The sequence below is a fragment of the Pelecanus crispus genome, unplaced genomic scaffold (assembly GCF_030463565.1).
Source record: "Pelecanus crispus isolate bPelCri1 unplaced genomic scaffold, bPelCri1.pri SCAFFOLD_307, whole genome shotgun sequence".
Lineage (NCBI taxonomy): Eukaryota > Metazoa > Chordata > Aves > Pelecaniformes > Pelecanidae > Pelecanus > Pelecanus crispus.
Window position 1 is genome coordinate 1 of NW_027461379.1, and position 22,799 is coordinate 22,799.

General features: G+C 64.6%; 3 pseudogenes; all 3 read left to right on the top strand.

Annotated features, from left to right (window-relative positions):
- The first annotated feature begins 1,319 nt into the window (after window positions 1-1,319).
- On the top strand, window positions 1,320-8,422 carry LOC142596971 (E3 ubiquitin-protein ligase PHF7-like; annotated as a pseudogene).
- An 828-nt stretch (window positions 8,423-9,250) lies between these two features.
- Window positions 9,251-15,394, top strand: LOC142596972 (E3 ubiquitin-protein ligase PHF7-like; annotated as a pseudogene).
- Window positions 15,395-16,222: 828 nt separating this feature from the next.
- On the top strand, window positions 16,223-22,366 carry LOC142596973 (E3 ubiquitin-protein ligase PHF7-like; annotated as a pseudogene).
- The last annotated feature ends 433 nt before the right edge of the window (window positions 22,367-22,799 follow it).

Below are 22,799 nucleotides of genomic sequence, written 5' to 3' on the forward strand. Positions count from 1 at the left end.
TTGAGAGAAGTCATCGTTGTGGGGTTAACTAAAAGGGTTTCATTAATGATTAAGCGACGATCAAATGCTCGTTGATCGATGGCTGAATGAAAATCAAATGGTAATCAAACGGTGATCAAGCAATAACTGAACGGCAATTAGAATCATAGAATCATTGAGGTTGGAAAAGACCCTGAAGATCATCGAGCCCAACCGTTAACCTAACGCTACCGAGGCCACCACTAAACCATGTCCCTAAGCGCCGCGTCCACACGTCTTTGAGATACCTCCGGGGGTGCTGACTCAACCGCTTCCCTGGGCAGCCTGTTCCGACGCTTGACAACCCTCGGCCCATCGATCCAGCCTGTCCAGATCCCACTGCAGAGCCTTTCTACCCTCAAACAGACCAACACTCGCACCCACCGCCTCCAAAGCTGCCCCACAGCCACGTGCGGCTTCCCACCCCACCAAGGAGAGGCTCACACTGACTCGGAAAGGCAGTTTATTGCCATGGGAAGAGGCCATTTCCGCCGTGACTCCCCAGCTTGCGGTCCCGCTGCTTTTTCTTCCGGAGGCAGCACGTCACCAAAGCGCTAAGGAGTTCAGGAGAAAGACGTTGGGCCACCTGCGACATTTAGGCGCCGTCCTGAGGTCCTGTGCTGTGCCCCGGCCACCCACCGCGTCGAGCGGATGGGATGTGTGAGCCCTGCAGGCCAGGCTGCGAGGTCGCTGCCGTCCCCTGTGCCGGGGAGCCCAGAACCGGAGGCAGTCCTGCAGAGGCAGCCTTACCGGTGCCGCGCAGAGAGGAAGGATCGCCTTCCGCGAGCTGCTGGCAGCGCTCCCCGTGCCGGGGGCAGGAGCAGAGATTTCCCTTGGCCAGGGCTGGAGCCCTGGAGTCGCACTGCCCAAACAGCACCTTTCGGCCAACAGTGCCGCCCTCGACGGCTGCCCCGGGGGACCCGGCGTTTGACTCCGCACTTGCTGCAGGAGCAGCCCGCCCCGGTTACGTGGGTGCCGAGGGCTCGGGCCCCCACCTCGGCACTTCACACCCACCCCTGTGAGGCGGGGGCCGTGTCACAATGGGTGGCAGGTGGCCAAGGGCGGTGGAGATGTCACAGCGGCCACTGTGACCCGCGGGGGCAAGCCCACAGAAAGCAACGCCGGGCTCGGGCCGTGCGTCAGTGCGACCTGGTGAGGCGAGGAGAGGGCAGGGCAGGGACGGGGCTCGCGCGGGGCTGCCGAGGGAGGAGGGGAGCCCCACGCCTCGGGGCTCTGGGCCTGTGCTGCCAGCTCGCCCGCGTCTCGCTTCTCCCTCACCCGCCATCCTGCTTCTCCCTCAGAGTCAGCAGAGGAGCATCCGGAGGAGACCCCCAGCGCCGCTGGGACAGGGTCTCTCCAAACGCTCACCGTTGACGTGCGCCATGTCTGCAAGGAAGCGGAAGGCCCCCGACTCGATGGAGCAGGGTGAGAGCAACGTACCCCTCCCGCAGCCTGGCAGAGGGGTTGCCGGCGCGGTCAGCGTGGGGCCGAGAGCAGCGGCAGGGGGAGGCAGGAGCTCCCCAACCGTGGGCACCTGCTGGGACACGCGTGCCTGCAATGCCCCCTTCCTCTCCAAGGCCTCCAGCCCTGCCCATCAGCCAGCTAGGCAGGGACACAGGAGGCCCTTGCGGGCAATCCCTCAGGGACGCTTGCCCCGGCCCCGCAGAGCTGCTCATCCCCGGTGCCATTTGCTCTCTCCCCCCGCAGCATGCATGCTGTGTCGCCGGGCAGAGGCTGACCCGGATGTCTGTGGGTGCATGCTGGAGAAGCAAGGACTCTGTGCCCATGTGTTTTTGCCTGGTGAGTTCCTCCGGGGCTCCCTCCAGCTTTGCGACAGGCACTCCCTGCCACGCTCTCCTTCCTCATCAGCTCCTCGTCCGTTCTCTTCTGCAGTTTTTTGCCAGCGAGCTGTTTCAGCAATGGGGCAAGGAAGTAGGACTCATGGGATTTCTCCCTGAGGATATTCGACAGACAGTCGAGCGGGCAGCACAGAAGGTGAGGCCCTGACAAGAACAGGGAGATTGGAGCCGGGAGAGGTTGGCGGGAGCCCAGCCCAGCCCCCAGGAAAGAAACCCCAGCCCTTGCAACCAGCTCTGGGACAAAAGTCTCGCTCCCAGCAGCTCCACAGAGGGAGGCTCCAGCACAGGAGCCTCGTCCGCCAGGCAGATCTGCGCGGTGTGACCCAGCAGCGGCCGCATCCTGCGCCCTGCCCGGAGGCGTGGGGCTGCCTGTGGGGGCGCCGAGGCTGCCGCTGATGGGGGCTGCTGTGCTCTTTCCAGCACTGCTTCGTCTGTGGCGAGAGCGGGGCCACCATCGCCTGCCAGGAGACGGGCTGCGACCGCAGCTTCCATCTCCCCTGTGCCGTGGAGGGTGGATGCGTCACCCAGTTCTTTCCTCAGTACAGGTACCTCCTCTCCCCTCCTCGCCGCCGGCGGGGAAGGACCCGGCACTTCTCACCTCGCCCGTCCCTTTCCCCTTCCCCCCAGGTCCTTCTGCTGGGAGCACCGCCCAGAGCAGGCAGTGGGGGCGGCTCCGGAGGAGAACACCACCTGCCTCATCTGCCTGGACCTTGTGGAGGACAGAACGTCCTACGGCACCATGGTGTGCCCAGCGTGCCAACACGCCTGGTTCCACAGGGGCTGCATCCAGGTAGGAGCCGCTCCCTCGCCCCCGGGGCACGGCGGGCGCTCAGCAGCACCAGGGCCTCAACTCGTGCTCCTTATGGTACTCCTGCAGGGACAGGCTGTGAGCGCTGGCTTCTCTTGCTTCCGGTGCCCCCTCTGTAGGGATAAGGATCTCTTCCTCTCGGAAATGCTCGTCATGGGGATCCGAATCCCCTTCAGGTTGGTGTCCTTGTGCTCGGCTCACGAGGCAGGAGGGTGCAAGCGCTGTGCCCTGCCAGGGCCTGCCCCTGCAGCCCTGGCCCCTCCGCTCTCCCGTGAGTCTGGGCTTCCGCTTCACGGAGGAGTTGGAAACAGGGCAGCGGGGGGAAGAGCAGGGATGCCCTGCATCTGCCTTACGCCCTGCCGGGCAGCAGGGGCTCCTCACTTCTCCTTTCTCCATCAGACTGCCATCATGGGAGAACAGCCGTGCATACGCAGCACTAAATGAGAGGCACAGGCGCTGCGATGCCCGTGAGTGCCTTTGCCCAGGAGGCAGGGAGCAGGCAGAGGAAGAGGGGTGAGTTGCCAAAGCTGCACCCCGCGGCTCTGCACGGGATCTCTGTCTGGCCAAGGGCTCGAAGCGGCAGGACGAAGAACAAGAGCTCTGCCGGACAAGCCCGTGCTGCCGTCACTTTGTCCTCACAGCCATGAACCCGTGTGCTTCCCCAGGCCCTGGCAACTGCTCCTGTGCTGCTCCTGCGCTGCCGAGGGCACCCACAGACGCTGCTCCTACTGGAGGAACAGCACGGCCAGCTGGGAGTGCGACAGCTGTGCTGGCCTGGGCACCGGTAAGAGGCAAAGCAGCCGCGTGCCCCTGGGCTGGGGCCAGGGCCCAGGCGAGTCCTGGCCGCGGGTGCCCAGGGTGGGCTTGGCAGAGCCTCTCTGCTCCAGGAGGGCTGGGGGCACCGCTCTGGCACCTATCCTGCCCCGGGCCTGGGGGGCCGTGCCCTTGACCTTCCTGCTTCTCCCCTTACAGCCTCCGGTCACAGCTCGGAGCTCACCGGCCCCAGCACTGCCAGCCAGTCAGGATCGAGGCCATCCCACAGCTCCCCGGCACCCGAGACCAGCAGCCCCGGCACCACCAGCCAGGCGGCATCACGGCAGTCTCTTGGATCTCCGGCTCCGGAGGCCAGCAGCCCCAGCAGCCCCAGCACCACCAGCCAGGCAGCATCGGGGCCATCCCAATGCTCCCTGGCCCCCGAGACCAGCAGCCCCAGCACTGGCAGCCAGGTGGCATCAGGGCCATCCCACGGCTCCCTAGCAACGGAGACCAGCAGCCCCAGCACTGGTAGCCTGGCGGCATTGGGGCCATCCCATGGCTCCCCAGTGCTTCAGGGCAGCAGCCGCTCCCGCCCACCTGGGCCCGACCGCACGCGAAACCGCTCCCGGTTGCAGCGTCGGGCCCAAAAGCCCTACAGCCGTCCCACGGGATGCCCTGAGAGCAGCCGCACATCAGCAGCACCCAGTGCTGGGAGCAGCACCGCCAGCCAGGCCGCGCTGGGGCCGGCCCACAGCTCCGCGGCACCCGACACCAGCAGCCGCAACGCTGCCAGCCAGCTGCCATCGGGGTCCTCCTGCGGCTCCCAGCACCGCAGACCACCAGCCCCAGCGCTCGCAGCCAGGCGGCATCAGGGCCATCCCATGGCTCCCCAGTGCTTCAGGGCAGCAGCCGCTCCCGCCCACCTGGGCCTGACCGCACGCGAAACCGCTCCCGGTTGCAGCGTCGGGCCCAAAAGCCCTACAGCCGGCCCACAGGATGCCCTGAGAGCAGCCGCACATCAGCAGCACCCAGTGCTGGGAGCAGCACCGCCAGCCAGGCCGCGCTGGGGCTGGCCCACAGCTCTGCGGCACCCGACACCAGCAGCCCCAGCACCGCCAGCCAGCTGCCATCGGGGCCCTCCTGCGGCTCCCCAGCACCGCAGACCACCAGCCCCAGCGCTCGCAGCCAGGCGGCATCAGGGCCGTCCCACGGCTCCCTGGCACCAGAGACCAGCAGCCCCAGCAATGCGGCATCAGGGCCATCCCACGGCTCCCCAGTGCTTCAGGGCAGCAGCCGCTCCAGCCCACCTGGGCCCGACCGCACGCAAAACCGCTCCCGGTTGCAGCGTCGGGCCCAAAAGCCCTACAGCCGGCCCACGGGATGCCCTGAGAGCAGCCGCACAGCAGCACCCAGTGCTGGGAGCAGCACCGCCAGCCAGGCCGCGCTGGGGCCGTCCCACAGCTCCGCGGCACACGAGACCAGCAGCCCCAGCACCGCCAGCCAGCTGCCATCGGGGCCCTCCTTCGGCTCTCCAGCGCTCCAGAGCAGCAGCCGCTCCAGCCCCCCTGGGCCCGCGCGGATGCGAGAGCGCTCCCACTTGCAACGTCGGGCCCAAACTCCTTACAGCCGGCCCGAACGCCGCCACGGGACCAGCCGTGCGCCGTCCCCGAGTGCTGGCCCTGATCCCCCTCCGCCGGCACAATAAAGGTGGCCGTTAATGACTGCAGCGGGAGATGCCACGCGCATGTGTCGCCTTCCTCCTCCTCTCCCTTCTCGAGGGGCAGCGTTAGCGGCTGGGCCCAGACGGTTGTCTTCTCCACTGACGGTTGGCAGCACCTTCCCCAGACCTCCCTCCTTGCGGGCTGGCCTTGGCCGGCTCCCCAGCGCCATGGCCGTGTGCTTCGGGCCTCGCTGGCCCCGCAGCCTGCTCAGTTTCCCCGGGGGAAGTTCACACCCACGCCCGGGACCGGGGGTCTCTGCCCCCGCCCCCAGGAGGGTGGCCCGGCACGGCCCAGTCGGCGCCGCCACCCATCTCCTGCCAAAGTGGGCTGTGCCCGCCCACGCGCCATGGCCCTCGCGGCTCGCCCCCCCAAATCACGTGCCCCGGCGCCAGCGATTTTTGACACGCTTCAACTCTGTTTCCTTCTGGACAAGGCTATAACCGACTTCCTATCCTCTAAGTTGCCTAGCTTAGTGAGAATTGTGGCAAAGCGGCAAAGCTGCTTTTCTCTGAACGTTAAGTTCAGTGTCACATCTGTATTTGTGACATGAAGATTGCTGTAGATTGTGTTGCTACAGGAGCCAAAAGGCATTCCCCGTTGCCCAGTTGCGGGCCTTGTTCCCCAACGTGATTGCTGCCGTACCAACTGAAGGCTTCCTTCTTGCAGTGTAAGCCAAGAAACCCTTTGTAATAGAGATTGCAAACACCCGGCAAGGACTTCACAGAGTTCAGGAGAGTCAGAGCAGTACCTGTTGCTGAGGGCTTGAGTCCTGTCATACGCCCTCGAGAGCAAAAAAATCACGTGTGCTCTACGGGAGGGTAACAAGGGGCCTGGGAAGTGTCAGTCGTCCAAAAGGATTTCCCTCCTGTTGGCGACCAGCAGCAAGTACCTTTCTAGTGCAGGCAGGAGAAGAGATTTGGTTGCAGAGTGACTGCTGAACAGCTCCGTGGGAGCTGGCGCAGAGAGCGAGAAGGCTGAATCAAAGAATGACGGTGACCAAAGCACGAAGGAAATCCCGTGGGGTGGCTGTCCAGATTTGAACAGCCCTCTGCTCTTCAGGCAAAGTACCGGCGCTCTTACGGTGCAAGCTGACTCCTTAAAGCAGGGAGCAGCTGTCCTCTCTGAGGAAGGCAGGGGAACCTGGGACACCTGATGGGCTCTTCTGCCAACAAAGAGGCAATGAGGAAGGAAAGGCGGTGCAGAGGGTCCAAAAGAGAACTCGGTGGCAGCACTTTGTCCTTCTGTTCTTGACTGCTGTGATTGGCAAGACGTGAGGTCTAGACATGGCCAGAACAGGTAGTGCTCTTCAGGGGGACTGCGATGTGGAGCTCCGAGGCACTCCCGGGCAACGGAGCTCGAATGGAGCTGGCCAAAGAGCTGTGGCCACGCACAGCCTCGCTCTGAACGGAGGAGCTTGTTCCCTGGCACCGCTCACCTCTGCGTGCATCTAGCTAACGGAGATCTCTAATGCCCTGGCGTCGGCAGGCCGAGCAAAACCTCAGAAAGCCTGGTGAGGAGGAAGCCCTGAGCACCGGAGTTTGGCTTGGAAGGTGGCTGGTAGAAGCGGACGGCTGAGGACACTCCAAAAGCAGGAGCTGAGGGAGGCAGCCTGGGAAGAAGCCTCTAGTCACTCTCAGCAGCGTCAGCCAGCTCGTATTGTAGAAGGCCGCCTGGGGGTTTCAGGTGTCTATCTTGGTCCTGAAGGGCATTTTGGACCTGGACTCTCCAATCCTGGATTTCGCATTCCTTTTTGCCTACGCTGGTTGCGCCTGAGACGCCGTCTGGCTTTTGTCCTGGTGCCGCAGGCGAATTATTGAGAGAAGTCATCGTTGTGGGGTTAACTAAAAGGGTTTCATTAATGATTAAGCGACGATCAAATGCTCGTTGATCGATGGCTGAATGAAAATCAAATGGTAATCAAACGGTGATCAAGCAATAACTGAACGGCAATTAGAATCATAGAATCATTGAGGTTGGAAAAGACCCTGAAGATCATCGAGCCCAACCGTTAACCTAACGCTACCGAGGCCACCACTAAACCATGTCCCTAAGCGCCGCGTCCACACGTCTTTGAGATACCTCCGGGGGTGCTGACTCAACCGCTTCCCTGGGCAGCCTGTTCCGACGCTTGACAACCCTCGGCCCATCGATCCAGCCTGTCCAGATCCCACTGCAGAGCCTTTCTACCCTCAAACAGACCAACACTCGCACCCACCGCCTCCAAAGCTGCCCCACAGCCACGTGCGGCTTCCCACCCCACCAAGGAGAGGCTCACACTGACTCGGAAAGGCAGTTTATTGCCATGGGAAGAGGCCATTTCCGCCGTGACTCCCCAGCTTGCGGTCCCGCTGCTTTTTCTTCCGGAGGCAGCACGTCACCAAAGCGCTAAGGAGTTCAGGAGAAAGACGTTGGGCCACCTGCGACATTTAGGCGCCGTCCTGAGGTCCTGTGCTGTGCCCCGGCCACCCACCGCGTCCGAGCGGATGGGATGTGTGAGCCCTGCAGGCCAGGCTGCGAGGTCGCTGCCGTCCCCTGTGCCGGGGAGCCCAGAACCGGAGGCAGTCCTGCAGAGGCAGCCTTACCGGTGCCGCGCAGAGAGGAAGGATCGCCTTCCGCGAGCTGCTGGCAGCGCTCCCCGTGCCGGGGGCAGGAGCAGAGATTTCCCTTGGCCAGGGCTGGAGCCCTGGAGTCGCACTGCCCAAACAGCACCTTTCGGCCAACAGTGCCGCCCTCGACGGCTGCCCCGGGGGACCCGGCGTTTGACTCCGCACTTGCTGCAGGAGCAGCCGCCCCGGTTACGTGGGTGCCGAGGGCTCGGGCCCCCACCTCGGCACTTCACACCCACCCCTGTGAGGCGGGGGCCGTGTCACAATGGGTGGCAGGTGGCCAAGGGCGGTGGAGATGTCACAGCGGCCACTGTGACCCGCGGGGGCAAGCCCACAGAAAGCAACGCCGGGCTCGGGCCGTGCGTCAGTGCGACCTGGTGAGGCGAGGAGAGGGCAGGGCAGGGACGGGGCTCGCGCGGGGCTGCCGAGGGAGGAGGGGAGCCCCACGCCTCGGGGCTCTGGGCCTGTGCTGCCAGCTCGCCCGCGTCTCGCTTCTCCCTCACCCGCCATCCTGCTTCTCCCTCAGAGTCAGCAGAGGAGCATCCGGAGGAGACCCCCAGCGCCGCTGGGACAGGGTCTCTCCAAACGCTCACCGTTGACGTGCGCCATGTCTGCAAGGAAGCGGAAGGCCCCCGACTCGATGGAGCAGGGTGAGAGCAACGTACCCCTCCCGCAGCCTGGCAGAGGGGTTGCCGGCGCGGTCAGCGTGGGGCCGAGAGCAGCGGCAGGGGGAGGCAGGAGCTCCCCAACCGTGGGCACCTGCTGGGACACGCGTGCCTGCAATGCCCCCTTCCTCTCCAAGGCCTCCAGCCCTGCCCATCAGCCAGCTAGGCAGGGACACAGGAGGCCCTTGCGGGCAATCCCTCAGGGACGCTTGCCCCGGCCCCGCAGAGCTGCTCATCCCCGGTGCCATTTGCTCTCTCCCCCCGCAGCATGCATGCTGTGTCGCCGGGCAGAGGCTGACCCGGATGTCTGTGGGTGCATGCTGGAGAAGCAAGGACTCTGTGCCCATGTGTTTTGCCTGGTGAGTTCCTCCGGGGCTCCCTCCAGCTTTGCGACAGGCACTCCCTGCCACGCTCTCCTTCCTCATCAGCTCCTCGTCCGTTCTCTTCTGCAGTTTTTTGCCAGCGAGCTGTTTCAGCAATGGGGCAAGGAAGTAGGACTCATGGGATTTCTCCCTGAGGATATTCGACAGACAGTCGAGCGGGCAGCACAGAAGGTGAGGCCCTGACAAGAACAGGGAGATTGGAGCCGGGAGAGGTTGGCGGGAGCCCAGCCCAGCCCCCAGGAAAGAAACCCCAGCCCTTGCAACCAGCTCTGGGACAAAAGTCTCGCTCCCAGCAGCTCCACAGAGGGAGGCTCCAGCACAGGAGCCTCGTCCGCCAGGCAGATCTGCGCGGTGTGACCCAGCAGCGGCCGCATCCTGCGCCCTGCCCGGAGGCGTGGGGCTGCCTGTGGGGGCGCCGAGGCTGCCGCTGATGGGGGCTGCTGTGCTCTTTCCAGCACTGCTTCGTCTGTGGCGAGAGCGGGGCCACCATCGCCTGCCAGGAGACGGGCTGCGACCGCAGCTTCCATCTCCCCTGTGCCGTGGAGGGTGGATGCGTCACCCAGTTCTTTCCTCAGTACAGGTACCTCCTCTCCCCTCCTCGCCGCCGGCGGGGAAGGACCCGGCACTTCTCACCTCGCCCGTCCCTTTCCCCTTCCCCCCAGGTCCTTCTGCTGGGAGCACCGCCCAGAGCAGGCAGTGGGGGCGGCTCCGGAGGAGAACACCACCTGCCTCATCTGCCTGGACCTTGTGGAGGACAGAACGTCCTACGGCACCATGGTGTGCCCAGCGTGCCAACACGCCTGGTTCCACAGGGGCTGCATCCAGGTAGGAGCCGCTCCCTCGCCCCCGGGGCACGGCGGGCGCTCAGCAGCACCAGGGCCTCAACTCGTGCTCCTTATGGTACTCCTGCAGGGACAGGCTGTGAGCGCTGGCTTCTCTTGCTTCCGGTGCCCCCTCTGTAGGGATAAGGATCTCTTCCTCTCGGAAATGCTCGTCATGGGGATCCGAATCCCCTTCAGGTTGGTGTCCTTGTGCTCGGCTCACGAGGCAGGAGGGTGCAAGCGCTGTGCCCTGCCAGGGCCTGCCCCTGCAGCCCTGGCCCTCCGCTCTCCCGTGAGTCTGGGCTTCCGCTTCACGGAGGAGTTGGAAACAGGGCAGCGGGGGGAAGAGCAGGGATGCCCTGCATCTGCCTTACGCCCTGCCGGGCAGCAGGGGCTCCTCACTTCTCCTTTCTCCATCAGACTGCCATCATGGGAGAACAGCCGTGCATACGCAGCACTAAATGAGAGGCACAGGCGCTGCGATGCCCGTGAGTGCCTTTGCCCAGGAGGCAGGGAGCAGGCAGAGGAAGAGGGGTGAGTTGCCAAAGCTGCACCCCGCGGCTCTGCACGGGATCTCTGTCTGGCCAAGGGCTCGAAGCGGCAGGACGAAGAACAAGAGCTCTGCCGGACAAGCCCGTGCTGCCGTCACTTTGTCCTCACAGCCATGAACCCGTGTGCTTCCCCAGGCCCTGGCAACTGCTCCTGTGCTGCTCCTGCGCTGCCGAGGGCACCCACAGACGCTGCTCCTACTGGAGGAACAGCACGGCCAGCTGGGAGTGCGACAGCTGTGCTGGCCTGGGCACCGGTAAGAGGCAAAGCAGCCGCGTGCCCCTGGGCTGGGGCCAGGGCCCAGGCGAGTCCTGGCCGCGGGTGCCCAGGGTGGGCTTGGCAGAGCCTCTCTGCTCCAGGAGGGCTGGGGGCACCGCTCTGGCACCTATCCTGCCCCGGGCCTGGGGGGCCGTGCCCTTGACCTTCCTGCTTCTCCCCTTACAGCCTCCGGTCACAGCTCGGAGCTCACCGGCCCCAGCACTGCCAGCCAGTCAGGATCGAGGCCATCCCACAGCTCCCCGGCACCCGAGACCAGCAGCCCCGGCACCACCAGCCAGGCGGCATCACGGCAGTCTCTTGGATCTCCGGCTCCGGAGGCCAGCAGCCCCAGCAGCCCCAGCACCACCAGCCAGGCAGCATCGGGGCCATCCCAATGCTCCCTGGCCCCCGAGACCAGCAGCCCCAGCACTGGCAGCCAGGTTGCATCAGGGCCATCCCACGGCTCCCTAGCAACGGAGACCAGCAGCCCCAGCACTGGTAGCCTGGCGGCATTGGGGCCATCCCATGGCTCCCCAGTGCTTCAGGGCAGCAGCCGCTCCCGCCCACCTGGGCCTGACCGCACGCGAAACCGCTCCCGGTTGCAGCGTCGGGCCCAAAAGCCCTACAGCCGTCCCACGGGATGCCCTGAGAGCAGCCGCACATCAGCAGCACCCAGTGCTGGGAGCAGCACCGCCAGCCAGGCCGCGCTGGGGCCGGCCCACAGCTCCGCGGCACCCGACACCAGCAGCCGCAACGCTGCCAGCCAGCTGCCATCGGGGTCCTCCTGCGGCTCCCCAGCACCGCAGACCACCAGCCCCAGCGCTCGCAGCCAGGCGGCATCAGGGCCATCCCATGGCTCCCCAGTGCTTCAGGGCAGCAGCCGCTCCCGCCCACCTGGGCCTGACCGCACGCGAAACCGCTCCCGGTTGCAGCGTCGGGCCCAAAAGCCCTACAGCCGGCCCACAGGATGCCCTGAGAGCAGCCGCACATCAGCAGCACCCAGTGCTGGGAGCAGCACCGCCAGCCAGGCCGCGCTGGGGCTGGCCCACAGCTCTGCGGCACCCGACACCAGCAGCCCCAGCACCGCCAGCCAGCTGCCATCGGGGCCCTCCTGCGGCTCCCCAGCACCGCAGACCACCAGCCCCAGCGCTCGCAGCCAGGCGGCATCAGGGCCGTCCCACGGCTCCCTGGCACCAGAGACCAGCAGCCCCAGCAATGCGGCATCAGGGCCATCCCACGGCTCCCCAGTGCTTCAGGGCAGCAGCCGCTCCAGCCCACCTGGGCCCGACCGCACGCAAAACCGCTCCCGGTTGCAGCGTCGGGCCCAAAAGCCCTACAGCCGGCCCACGGGATGCCCTGAGAGCAGCCGCACAGCAGCACCCAGTGCTGGGAGCAGCACCGCCAGCCAGGCCGCGCTGGGGCCGTCCCACAGCTCCGCGGCACACGAGACCAGCAGCCCCAGCACCGCCAGCCAGCTGCCATCGGGGCCCTCCTTCGGCTCGCCAGCGCTCCAGAGCAGCAGCCGCTCCAGCCCCCCTGGGCCCGCGCGGATGCGAGAGCGCTCCCACTTGCAACGTCGGGCCCAAACTCCTTACAGCCGGCCCGAACGCCGCCACGGGACCAGCCGTGCGCCGTCCCCGAGTGCTGGCCCTGATCCCCCTCCGCCGGCACAATAAAGGTGGCCGTTAATGACTGCAGCGGGAGATGCCACGCGCATGTGTCGCCTTCCTCCTCCTCTCCCTTTCTCGAGGGGCAGCGTTAGCGGCTGGGCCCAGACGGTTGTCTTCTCCACTGACGGTTGGCAGCACCTTCCCCAGACCTCCCTCCTTGCGGGCTGGCCTTGGCCGGCTCCCCAGCGCCATGGCCGTGTGCTTCGGGCCTCGCTGGCCCCGCAGCCTGCTCAGTTTCCCCGGGGGAAGTTCACACCCACGCCCGGGACCGGGGGTCTCTGCCCCCGCCCCCAGGAGGGTGGCCCGGCACGGCCCAGTCGGCGCCGCCACCCATCTCCTGCCAAAGTGGGCTGTGCCCGCCCACGCGCCATGGCCCTCGCGGCTCGCCCCCCCAAATCACGTGCCCCGGCGCCAGCGATTTTTGACACGCTTCAACTCTGTTTCCTTCTGGACAAGGCTATAACCGATTTCCTATCCTCGTTGCCTAGCTTAGTGAGAATTGTGGCAAAGCGGCAAAGCTGCTTTTCTCTGAACGTTAAGTTCAGTGTCACATCTGTATTTGTGACATGAAGATTGCTGTAGATTGTGTTGCTACAGGAGCCAAAAGGCATTCCCCGTTGCCCAGTTGCGGGCCTTGTTCCCCAACGTGATTGCTGCCGTACCAACTGAAGGCTTCCTTCTTGCAGTGTAAGCCAAGAAACCCTTTGTAATAGAGATTGCAAACACCCGGCAAGGACTTCACAGAGTTCAGGAGAGTCAGAGCAGTACCTGTTGCTGAGGGCTTGAGTCCTGTCATACGCCCTCGAGAGCAAAAAAATCACGTGTGCTCTACGGGAGGGTAACAAGGGGCCTGGGAAGTGTCAGTCGTCCAAAAGGATTTCCCTCCTGTTGGCGACCAGCAGCAAGTACCTTTCTAGTGCAGGCAGGAGAAGAGATTTGGTTGCAGAGTGACTGCTGAACAGCTCCGTGGGAGCTGGCGCAGAGAGCGAGAAGGCTGAATCAAAGAATGACGGTGACCAAAGCACGAAGGAAATCCCGTGGGGTGGCTGTCCAGATTTGAACAGCCCTCTGCTCTTCAGGCAAAGTACCGGCGCTCTTACGGTGCAAGCTGACTCCTTAAAGCAGGGAGCAGCTGTCCTCTCTGAGGAAGGCAGGGGAACCTGGGACACCTGATGGGCTCTTCTGCCAACAAAGAGGCAATGAGGAAGGAAAGGCGGTGCAGAGGGTCCAAAAGAGAACTCGGTGGCAGCACTTTGTCCTTCTGTTCTTGACTGCTGTGATTGGCAAGACGTGAGGTCTAGACATGGCCAGAACAGGTAGTGCTCTTCAGGGGGACTGCGATGTGGAGCTCCGAGGCACTCCCGGGCAACGGAGCTCGAATGGAGCTGGCCAAAGAGCTGTGGCCACGCACAGCCTCGCTCTGAACGGAGGAGCTTGTTCCCTGGCACCGCTCACCTCTGCGTGCATCTAGCTAACGGAGATCTCTAATGCCCTGGCGTCGGCAGGCCGAGCAAAACCTCAGAAAGCCTGGTGAGGAGGAAGCCCTGAGCACCGGAGTTTGGCTTGGAAGGTGGCTGGTAGAAGCGGACGGCTGAGGACACTCCAAAAGCAGGAGCTGAGGGAGGCAGCCTGGGAAGAAGCCTCTAGTCACTCTCAGCAGCGTCAGCCAGCTCGTATTGTAGAAGGCCGCCTGGGGGTTTCAGGTGTCTATCTTGGTCCTGAAGGGCATTTTGGACCTGGACTCTCCAATCCTGGATTTCGCATTCCTTTTTGCCTACGCTGGTTGCGCCTGAGACGCCGTCTGGCTTTTGTCCTGGTGCCGCAGGCGAATTATTGAGAGAAGTCATCGTTGTGGGGTTAACTAAAAGGGTTTCATTAATGATTAAGCGACGATCAAATGCTCGTTGATCGATGGCTGAATGAAAATCAAATGGTAATCAAACGGTGATCAAGCAATAACTGAACGGCAATTAGAATCATAGAATCATTGAGGTTGGAAAAGACCCTGAAGATCATCGAGCCCAACCGTTAACCTAACGCTACCGAGGCCACCACTAAACCATGTCCCTAAGCGCCGCGTCCACACGTCTTTGAGATACCTCCGGGGGTGCTGACTCAACCGCTTCCCTGGGCAGCCTGTTCCGACGCTTGACAACCCTCGGCCCATCGATCCAGCCTGTCCAGATCCCACTGCAGAGCCTTTCTACCCTCAAACAGACCAACACTCGCACCCACCGCCTCCAAAGCTGCCCCACAGCCACGTGCGGCTTCCCACCCCACCAAGGAGAGGCTCACACTGACTCGGAAAGGCAGTTTATTGCCATGGGAAGAGGCCATTTCCGCCGTGACTCCCCAGCTTGCGGTCCCGCTGCTTTTTCTTCCGGAGGCAGCACGTCACCAAAGCGCTAAGGAGTTCAGGAGAAAGACGTTGGGCCACCTGCGACATTTAGGCGCCGTCCTGAGGTCCTGTGCTGTGCCCCGGCCACCCACCGCGTCCGAGCGGATGGGATGTGTGAGCCCTGCAGGCCAGGCTGCGAGGTCGCTGCCGTCCCCTGTGCCGGGGAGCCCAGAACCGGAGGCAGTCCTGCAGAGGCAGCCTTACCGGTGCCGCGCAGAGAGGAAGGATCGCCTTCCGCGAGCTGCTGGCAGCGCTCCCCGTGCCGGGGGCAGGAGCAGAGATTTCCCTTGGCCAGGGCTGGAGCCCTGGAGTCGCACTGCCCAAACAGCACCTTTCGGCCAACAGTGCCGCCCTCGACGGCTGCCCCGGGGGACCCGGCGTTTGACTCCGCACTTGCTGCAGGAGCAGCCGCCCCGGTTACGTGGGTGCCGAGGGCTCGGGCCCCCACCTCGGCACTTCACACCCACCCCTGTGAGGCGGGGGCCGTGTCACAATGGGTGGCAGGTGGCCAAGGGCGGTGGAGATGTCACAGCGGCCACTGTGACCCGCGGGGGCAAGCCCACAGAAAGCAACGCCGGGCTCGGGCCGTGCGTCAGTGCGACCTGGTGAGGCGAGGAGAGGGCAGGGCAGGGACGGGGCTCGCGCGGGGCTGCCGAGGGAGGAGGGGAGCCCCACGCCTCGGGGCTCTGGGCCTGTGCTGCCAGCTCGCCCGCGTCTCGCTTCTCCCTCACCCGCCATCCTGCTTCTCCCTCAGAGTCAGCAGAGGAGCATCCGGAGGAGACCCCCAGCGCCGCTGGGACAGGGTCTCTCCAAACGCTCACCGTTGACGTGCGCCATGTCTGCAAGGAAGCGGAAGGCCCCCGACTCGATGGAGCAGGGTGAGAGCAACGTACCCCTCCCGCAGCCTGGCAGAGGGGTTGCCGGCGCGGTCAGCGTGGGGCCGAGAGCAGCGGCAGGGGGAGGCAGGAGCTCCCCAACCGTGGGCACCTGCTGGGACACGCGTGCCTGCAATGCCCCCTTCCTCTCCAAGGCCTCCAGCCCTGCCCATCAGCCAGCTAGGCAGGGACACAGGAGGCCCTTGCGGGCAATCCCTCAGGGACGCTTGCCCCGGCCCCGCAGAGCTGCTCATCCCCGGTGCCATTTGCTCTCTCCCCCCGCAGCATGCATGCTGTGTCGCCGGGCAGAGGCTGACCCGGATGTCTGTGGGTGCATGCTGGAGAAGCAAGGACTCTGTGCCCATGTGTTTTGCCTGGTGAGTTCCTCCGGGGCTCCCTCCAGCTTTGCGACAGGCACTCCCTGCCACGCTCTCCTTCCTCATCAGCTCCTCGTCCGTTCTCTTCTGCAGTTTTTTGCCAGCGAGCTGTTTCAGCAATGGGGCAAGGAAGTAGGACTCATGGGATTTCTCCCTGAGGATATTCGACAGACAGTCGAGCGGGCAGCACAGAAGGTGAGGCCCTGACAAGAACAGGGAGATTGGAGCCGGGAGAGGTTGGCGGGAGCCCAGCCCAGCCCCCAGGAAAGAAACCCCAGCCCTTGCAACCAGCTCTGGGACAAAAGTCTCGCTCCCAGCAGCTCCACAGAGGGAGGCTCCAGCACAGGAGCCTCGTCCGCCAGGCAGATCTGCGCGGTGTGACCCAGCAGCGGCCGCATCCTGCGCCCTGCCCGGAGGCGTGGGGCTGCCTGTGGGGGCGCCGAGGCTGCCGCTGATGGGGGCTGCTGTGCTCTTTCCAGCACTGCTTCGTCTGTGGCGAGAGCGGGGCCACCATCGCCTGCCAGGAGACGGGCTGCGACCGCAGCTTCCATCTCCCCTGTGCCGTGGAGGGTGGATGCGTCACCCAGTTCTTTCCTCAGTACAGGTACCTCCTCTCCCCTCCTCGCCGCCGGCGGGGAAGGACCCGGCACTTCTCACCTCGCCCGTCCCTTTCCCCTTCCCCCCAGGTCCTTCTGCTGGGAGCACCGCCCAGAGCAGGCAGTGGGGGCGGCTCCGGAGGAGAACACCACCTGCCTCATCTGCCTGGACCTTGTGGAGGACAGAACGTCCTACGGCACCATGGTGTGCCCAGCGTGCCAACACGCCTGGTTCCACAGGGGCTGCATCCAGGTAGGAGCCGCTCCCTCGCCCCCGGGGCACGGCGGGCGCTCAGCAGCACCAGGGCCTCAACTCGTGCTCCTTATGGTACTCCTGCAGGGACAGGCTGTGAGCGCTGGCTTCTCTTGCTTCCGGTGCCCCCTCTGTAGGGATAAGGATCTCTTCCTCTCGGAAATGCTCGTCATGGGGATCCGAATCCCCTTCAGGTTGGTGTCCTTGTGCTCGGCTCACGAGGCAGGAGGGTGCAAGCGCTGTGCCCTGCCAGGGCCTGCCCCTGCAGCCCTGGCCCTCCGCTCTCCCGTGAGTCTGGGCTTCCGCTTCACGGAGGAGTTGGAAACAGGGCAGCGGGGGGAAGAGCAGGGATGCCCTGCATCTGCCTTACGCCCTGCCGGGCAGCAGGGGCTCCTCACTTCTCCTTTCTCCATCAGACTGCCATCATGGGAGAACAGCCGTGCATACGCAGCACTAAATGAGAGGCACAGGCGCTGCGATGCCCGTGAGTGCCTTTGCCCAGGAGGCAGGGAGCAGGCAGAGGAAGAGGGGTGAGTTGCCAAAGCTGCACCCCGCGGCTCTGCACGGGATCTCTGTCTGGCCAAGGGCTCGAAGCGGCAGGACGAAGAACAAGAGCTCTGCCGGACAAGCCCGTGCTGCCGTCACTTTGTCCTCACAGCCATGAACCCGTGTGCTTCCCCAGGCCCTGGCAACTGCTCCTGTGCTGCTCCTGCGCTGCCGAGGGCACCCACAGACGCTGCTCCTACTGGAGGAACAGCACGGCCAGCTGGGAGTGCGACAGCTGTGCTGGCCTGGGCACCGGTAAGAGGCAAAGCAGCCGCGTGCCCCTGGGCTGGGGCCAGGGCCCAGGCGAGTCCTGGCCGCGGGTGCCCAGGGTGGGCTTGGCAGAGCCTCTCTGCTCCAGGAGGGCTGGGGGCACCGCTCTGGCACCTATCCTGCCCCGGGCCTGGGGGGCCGTGCCCTTGACCTTCCTGCTTCTCCCCTTACAGCCTCCGGTCACAGCTCGGAGCTCACCGGCCCCAGCACTGCCAGCCAGTCAGGATCGAGGCCATCCCACAGCTCCCCGGCACCCGAGACCAGCAGCCCCGGCACCACCAGCCAGGCGGCATCACGGCAGTCTCTTGGATCTCCGGCTCCGGAGGCCAGCAGCCCCAGCAGCCCCAGCACCACCAGCCAGGCAGCATCGGGGCCATCCCAATGCTCCCTGGCCCCCGAGACCAGCAGCCCCAGCACTGGCAGCCAGGTTGCATCAGGGCCATCCCACGGCTCCCTAGCAACGGAGACCAGCAGCCCCAGCACTGGTAGCCTGGCGGCATTGGGGCCATCCCATGGCTCCCCAGTGCTTCAGGGCAGCAGCCGCTCCCGCCCACCTGGGCCCGACCGCACGCGAAACCGCTCCCGGTTGCAGCGTCGGGCCCAAAAGCCCTACAGCCGTCCCACGGGATGCCCTGAGAGCAGCCGCACATCAGCAGCACCCAGTGCTGGGAGCAGCACCGCCAGCCAGGCCGCGCTGGGGCTGTCCCACAGCTCCGCGGCACCCGACACCAGCAGCCGCAACGCTGCCAGCCAGCTGCCATCGGGGTCCTCCTGCGGCTGGCCAGCACCGCAGACCACCAGCCCCAGCGCTCGCAGCCAGGCGGCATCAGGGCCATCCCATGGCTCCCCAGTGCTTCAGGGCAGCAGCCTCTCCCGCCCACCTGGGCCTGACCGCACGCGAAACCGCTCCAGGTTGCAGCGTCGGGCCCAAAAGCCCTACAGCCGGCCCACAGGATGCCCTGAGAGCAGCCGCACATCAGCAGCACCCAGTGCTGGGAGCAGCACCGCCAGCCAGGCCGCGCTGGGGCTGGCCCACAGCTCTGCGGCACCCGACACCAGCAGCCCCAGCACCGCCAGCCAGCTGCCATCGGGGCCCTCCTGCGGCTCCCCAGCACCGCAGACCACCAGCCCCAGCGCTCGCAGCCAGGCGGCATCAGGGCCGTCCCACGGCTCCCTGGCACCAGAGACCAGCAGCCCCAGCAATGCGGCATCAGGGCCATCCCACGGCTCCCCAGTGCTTCAGGGCAGCAGCCGCTCCAGCCCACCTGGGCCCGACCGCACGCAAAACCGCTCCCGGTTGCAGCGTCGGGCCCAAAAGCCCTACAGCCGGCCCACGGGATGCCCTGAGAGCAGCCGCACAGCAGCACCCAGTGCTGGGAGCAGCACCGCCAGCCAGGCCGCGCTGGGGCCGTCCCACAGCTCCGCGGCACACGAGACCAGCAGCCCCAGCACCGCCAGCCAGCTGCCATCGGGGCCCTCCTTCGGCTCGCCAGCGCTCCAGAGCAGCAGCCGCTCCAGCCCCCCTGGGCCCGCGCGGATGCGAGAGCGCTCCCACTTGCAACGTCGGGCCCAAACTCCTTACAGCCGGCCCGAACGCCGCCACGGGACCAGCCGTGCGCCGTCCCCGAGTGCTGGCCCTGATCCCCCTCCGCCGGCACAATAAAGGTGGCCGTTAATGACTGCAGCGGGAGATGCCACGCGCATGTGTCGCCTTCCTCCTCCTCTCCCTTTCTCGAGGGGCAGCGTTAGCGGCTGGGCCCAGACGGTTGTCTTCTCCACTGACGGTTGGCAGCACCTTCCCCAGACCTCCCTCCTTGCGGGCTGGCCTTGGCCGGCTCCCCAGCGCCATGGCCGTGTGCTTCGGGCCTCGCTGGCCCCGCAGCCTGCTCAGTTTCCCCGGGGGAAGTTCACACCCACGCCCGGGACCGGGGGTCTCTGCCCCCGCCCCCAGGAGGGTGGCCCGGCACGGCCCAGTCGGCGCCGCCACCCATCTCCTGCCAAAGTGGGCTGTGCCCGCCCACGCGCCATGGCCCTCGCGGCTCGCCCCCCCAAATCACGTGCCCCGGCGCCAGCGATTTTTGACACGCTTCAACTCTGTTTCCTTCTGGACAAGGCTATAACCGATTTCCTATCCTCGTTGCCTAGCTTAGTGAGAATTGTGGCAAAGCGGCAAAGCTGCTTTTCTCTGAACGTTAAGTTCAGTGTCACATCTGTATTTGTGACATGAAGATTGCTGTAGATTGTGTTGCTACAGGAGCCAAAAGGCATTCCCCGTTGCCCAGTTGCGGGCCTTGTTCCCCAACGTGATTGCTGCCGTACCAACTGAAGGCTTCCTTCTTGCAGTGTAAGCCAAGAAACCCTTTGTAATAGAGATTGCAAACACCCGGCAAGGACTTCACAGAGTTCAGGAGAGTCAGAGCAGTACCTGTTGCTGAGGGCTTGAGTCCTGTCATACGCCCTCGAGAGCAAAAAAATCACGTGTGCTCTACGGGAGGGTAACAAGGGGCCTGGGAAGTGTCAGTCGTCCAAAAGGATTTCCCTCCTGTTGGCGACCAGCAGCAAGTACCTTTCTAGTGCAGGCAGGAGAAGAGATTTGGTTGCAGAGTGACTGCTGAACAGCTCCGTGGGAGCTGGCGCAGAGAGCGAGAAGGCTGAATCAAAGAATGACGGTGACCAAAGCACGAAGGAAATCCCGTGGGGTGGCTGTCCAGATTTGAACAGCCCTCTGCTCTTCAGGCAAAGTACCGGCGCTCTTACGGTGCAAGCTGACTCCTTAAAGCAGGGAGCAGCTGTCCTCTCTGAGGAAGGCAGGGGAACCTGGGACACCTGATGGGCTCTTCTGCCAACAAAGAGGCAATGAGGAAGGAAAGGCGGTGCAGAGGGTCCAAAAGAGAACTCGGTGGCAGCACTTTGTCCTTCTGTTCTTGACTGCTGTGATTGGCAAGACGTGAGGTCTAGACATGGCCAGAACAGGTAGTGCTCTTCAGGGGGACTGCGATGTGGAGCTCCGAGGCACTCCCGGGCAACGGAGCTCGAATGGAGCTGGCCAAAGAGCTGTGGCCACGCACAGCCTCGCTCTGAACGGAGGAGCTTGTTCCCTGGCACCGCTCACCTCTGCGTGCATCTAGCTAACGGAGATCTCTAATGCCCTGGCGTCGGCAGGCCGAGCAAAACCTCAGAAAGCCTGGTGAGGAGGAAGCCCTGAGCACCGGAGTTTGGCTTGGAAGGTGGCTGGTAGAAGCGGACGGCTGAGGACACTCCAAAAGCAGGAGCTGAGGGAGGCAGCCTGGGAAGAAGCCTCTAGTCACTCTCAGCAGCGTCAGCCAGCTCGTATTGTAGAAGGCCGCCTGGGGGTTTCAGGTGTCTATCTTGGTCCTGAAGGGCATTTTGGACCTGGACTCTCCAATCCTGGATTTCGCATTCCTTTTTGCCTACGCTGGTTGCGCCTGAGACGCCGTCTGGCTTTTGTCCTGGTGCCGCAGGCGAATTATTGAGAGAAGTCATCGTTGTGGGGTTAACTAAAAGGGTTTCATTAATGATTAAGCGACGATCAAATGCTCGTTGATCGATGGCTGAATGAAAATCAAATGGTAATCAAACGGTGATCAAGCAATAACTGAACGGCAATTAGAATCATAGAATCATTGAGGTTGGAAAAGACCCTGAAGATCATCGAGCCCAACCGTTAACCTAACGCTACCGAGGCCACCACTAAACCATGTCCCTAAGCGCCGCGTCCACACGTCTTTGAGATACCTCCGGGGGTGCTGACTCAACCGCTTCCCTGGGCAGCCTGTTCCGACGCTTGACAACCCTCGGCCCATCGATCCAGCCTGTCCAGATCCCACTGCAGAGCCTTTCTACCCTCAAACAGACCAACACTCGCACCCACCGCCTCCAAAGCTGCCCCACAGCCACGTGCGGCTTCCCACCCCACCAAGGAGAGGCTCACACTGACTCGGAAAGGCAGTTTATTGCCATGGGAAGAGGCCATTTCCGCCGTGACTCCCCAGCTTGCGGTCCCGCTGCTTTTTCTTCCGGAGGCAGCACGTCACCAAAGCGCTAAGGAGTTCAGGAGAAAGACGTTGGGCCACCTGCGACATTTAGGCGCCGTCCTGAGGTCCTGTGCTGTGCCCCGGCCACCCACCGCGTCCGAGCGGATGGGATGTGTGAGCCCTGCAGGCCAGGCTGCGAGGTCGCTGCCGTCCCCTGTGCCGGGGAGCCCAGAACCGGAGGCAGTCCTGCAGAGGCAGCCTTACCGGTGCCGCGCAGAGAGGAAGGATCGCCTTCCGCGAGCTGCTGGCAGCGCTCCCCGTGCCGGGGGCAGGAGCAGAGATTTCCCTTGGCCAGGGCTGGAGCCCTGGAGTCGCACTGCCCAAACAGCACCTTTCTGCCAACAGTGCCGCCCTCGACGGCTGCCCCGGGGGACCCGGCGTTTGACTCCGCACTTGCTGCAGGAGCAGCCGCCCCGGTTACGTGGGTGCCGAGGGCTCGGGCCCCCACCTCGGCACTTCACACCCACCCCTGTGAGGCGGGGGCCGTGTCACAATGGGTGGCAGGTGGCCAAGGGCGGTGGAGATGTCACAGCGGCCACTGTGACCCGCGGGGGCAAGCCCACAGAAAGCAACGCCGGGCTCGGGCCGTGCGTCAGTGCGACCTGGTGAGGCGAGGAGAGGGCAGGGCAGGGACGGGGCTCGCGCGGGGCTGCCGAGGGAGGAGGGGAGCCCCACGCCTCGGGGCTCTGGGCCTGTGCTGCCAGCTCGCCCGCGTCTCGCTTCTCCCTCACCCGCCATCCTGCTTCTCCCTCAGAGTCAGCAGAGGAGCATCCGGAGGAGACCCCCAGCGCCGCTGGGACAGGGTCTCTCCAAACGCTCACCGTTGACGTGCGCCATGTCTGCAAGGAAGCGGAAGGCCCCCGACTCGATGGAGCAGGGTGAGAGCAACGTATCCCTCCCGCAGCCTGGCAGAGGGGTTGCCGGCGCGGTCAGCGTGGGGCCGAGAGCAGCGGCAGGGGGAGGCAGGAGCTCCCCAACCGTGGGCACCTGCTGGGACACGCGTGCCTGCAATGCCCCCTTCCTCTCCAAGGCCTCCAGCCCTGCCCATCAGCCAGCTAGGCAGGGACACAGGAGGCCCTTGCGGGCAATCCCTCAGGGACGCTTGCCCCGGCCCCGCAGAGCTGCTCATCCCCGGTGCCATTTGCTCTCTCCCCCCGCAGCATGCATGCTGTGTCGCCGGGCAGAGGCTGACCCGGATGTCTGTGGGTGCATGCTGGAGAAGCAAGGACTCTGTGCCCATGTGTTTTGCCTGGTGAGTTCCTCCGGGGCTCCCTCCAGCTTTGCGACAGGCACTCCCTGCCACGCTCTCCTTCCT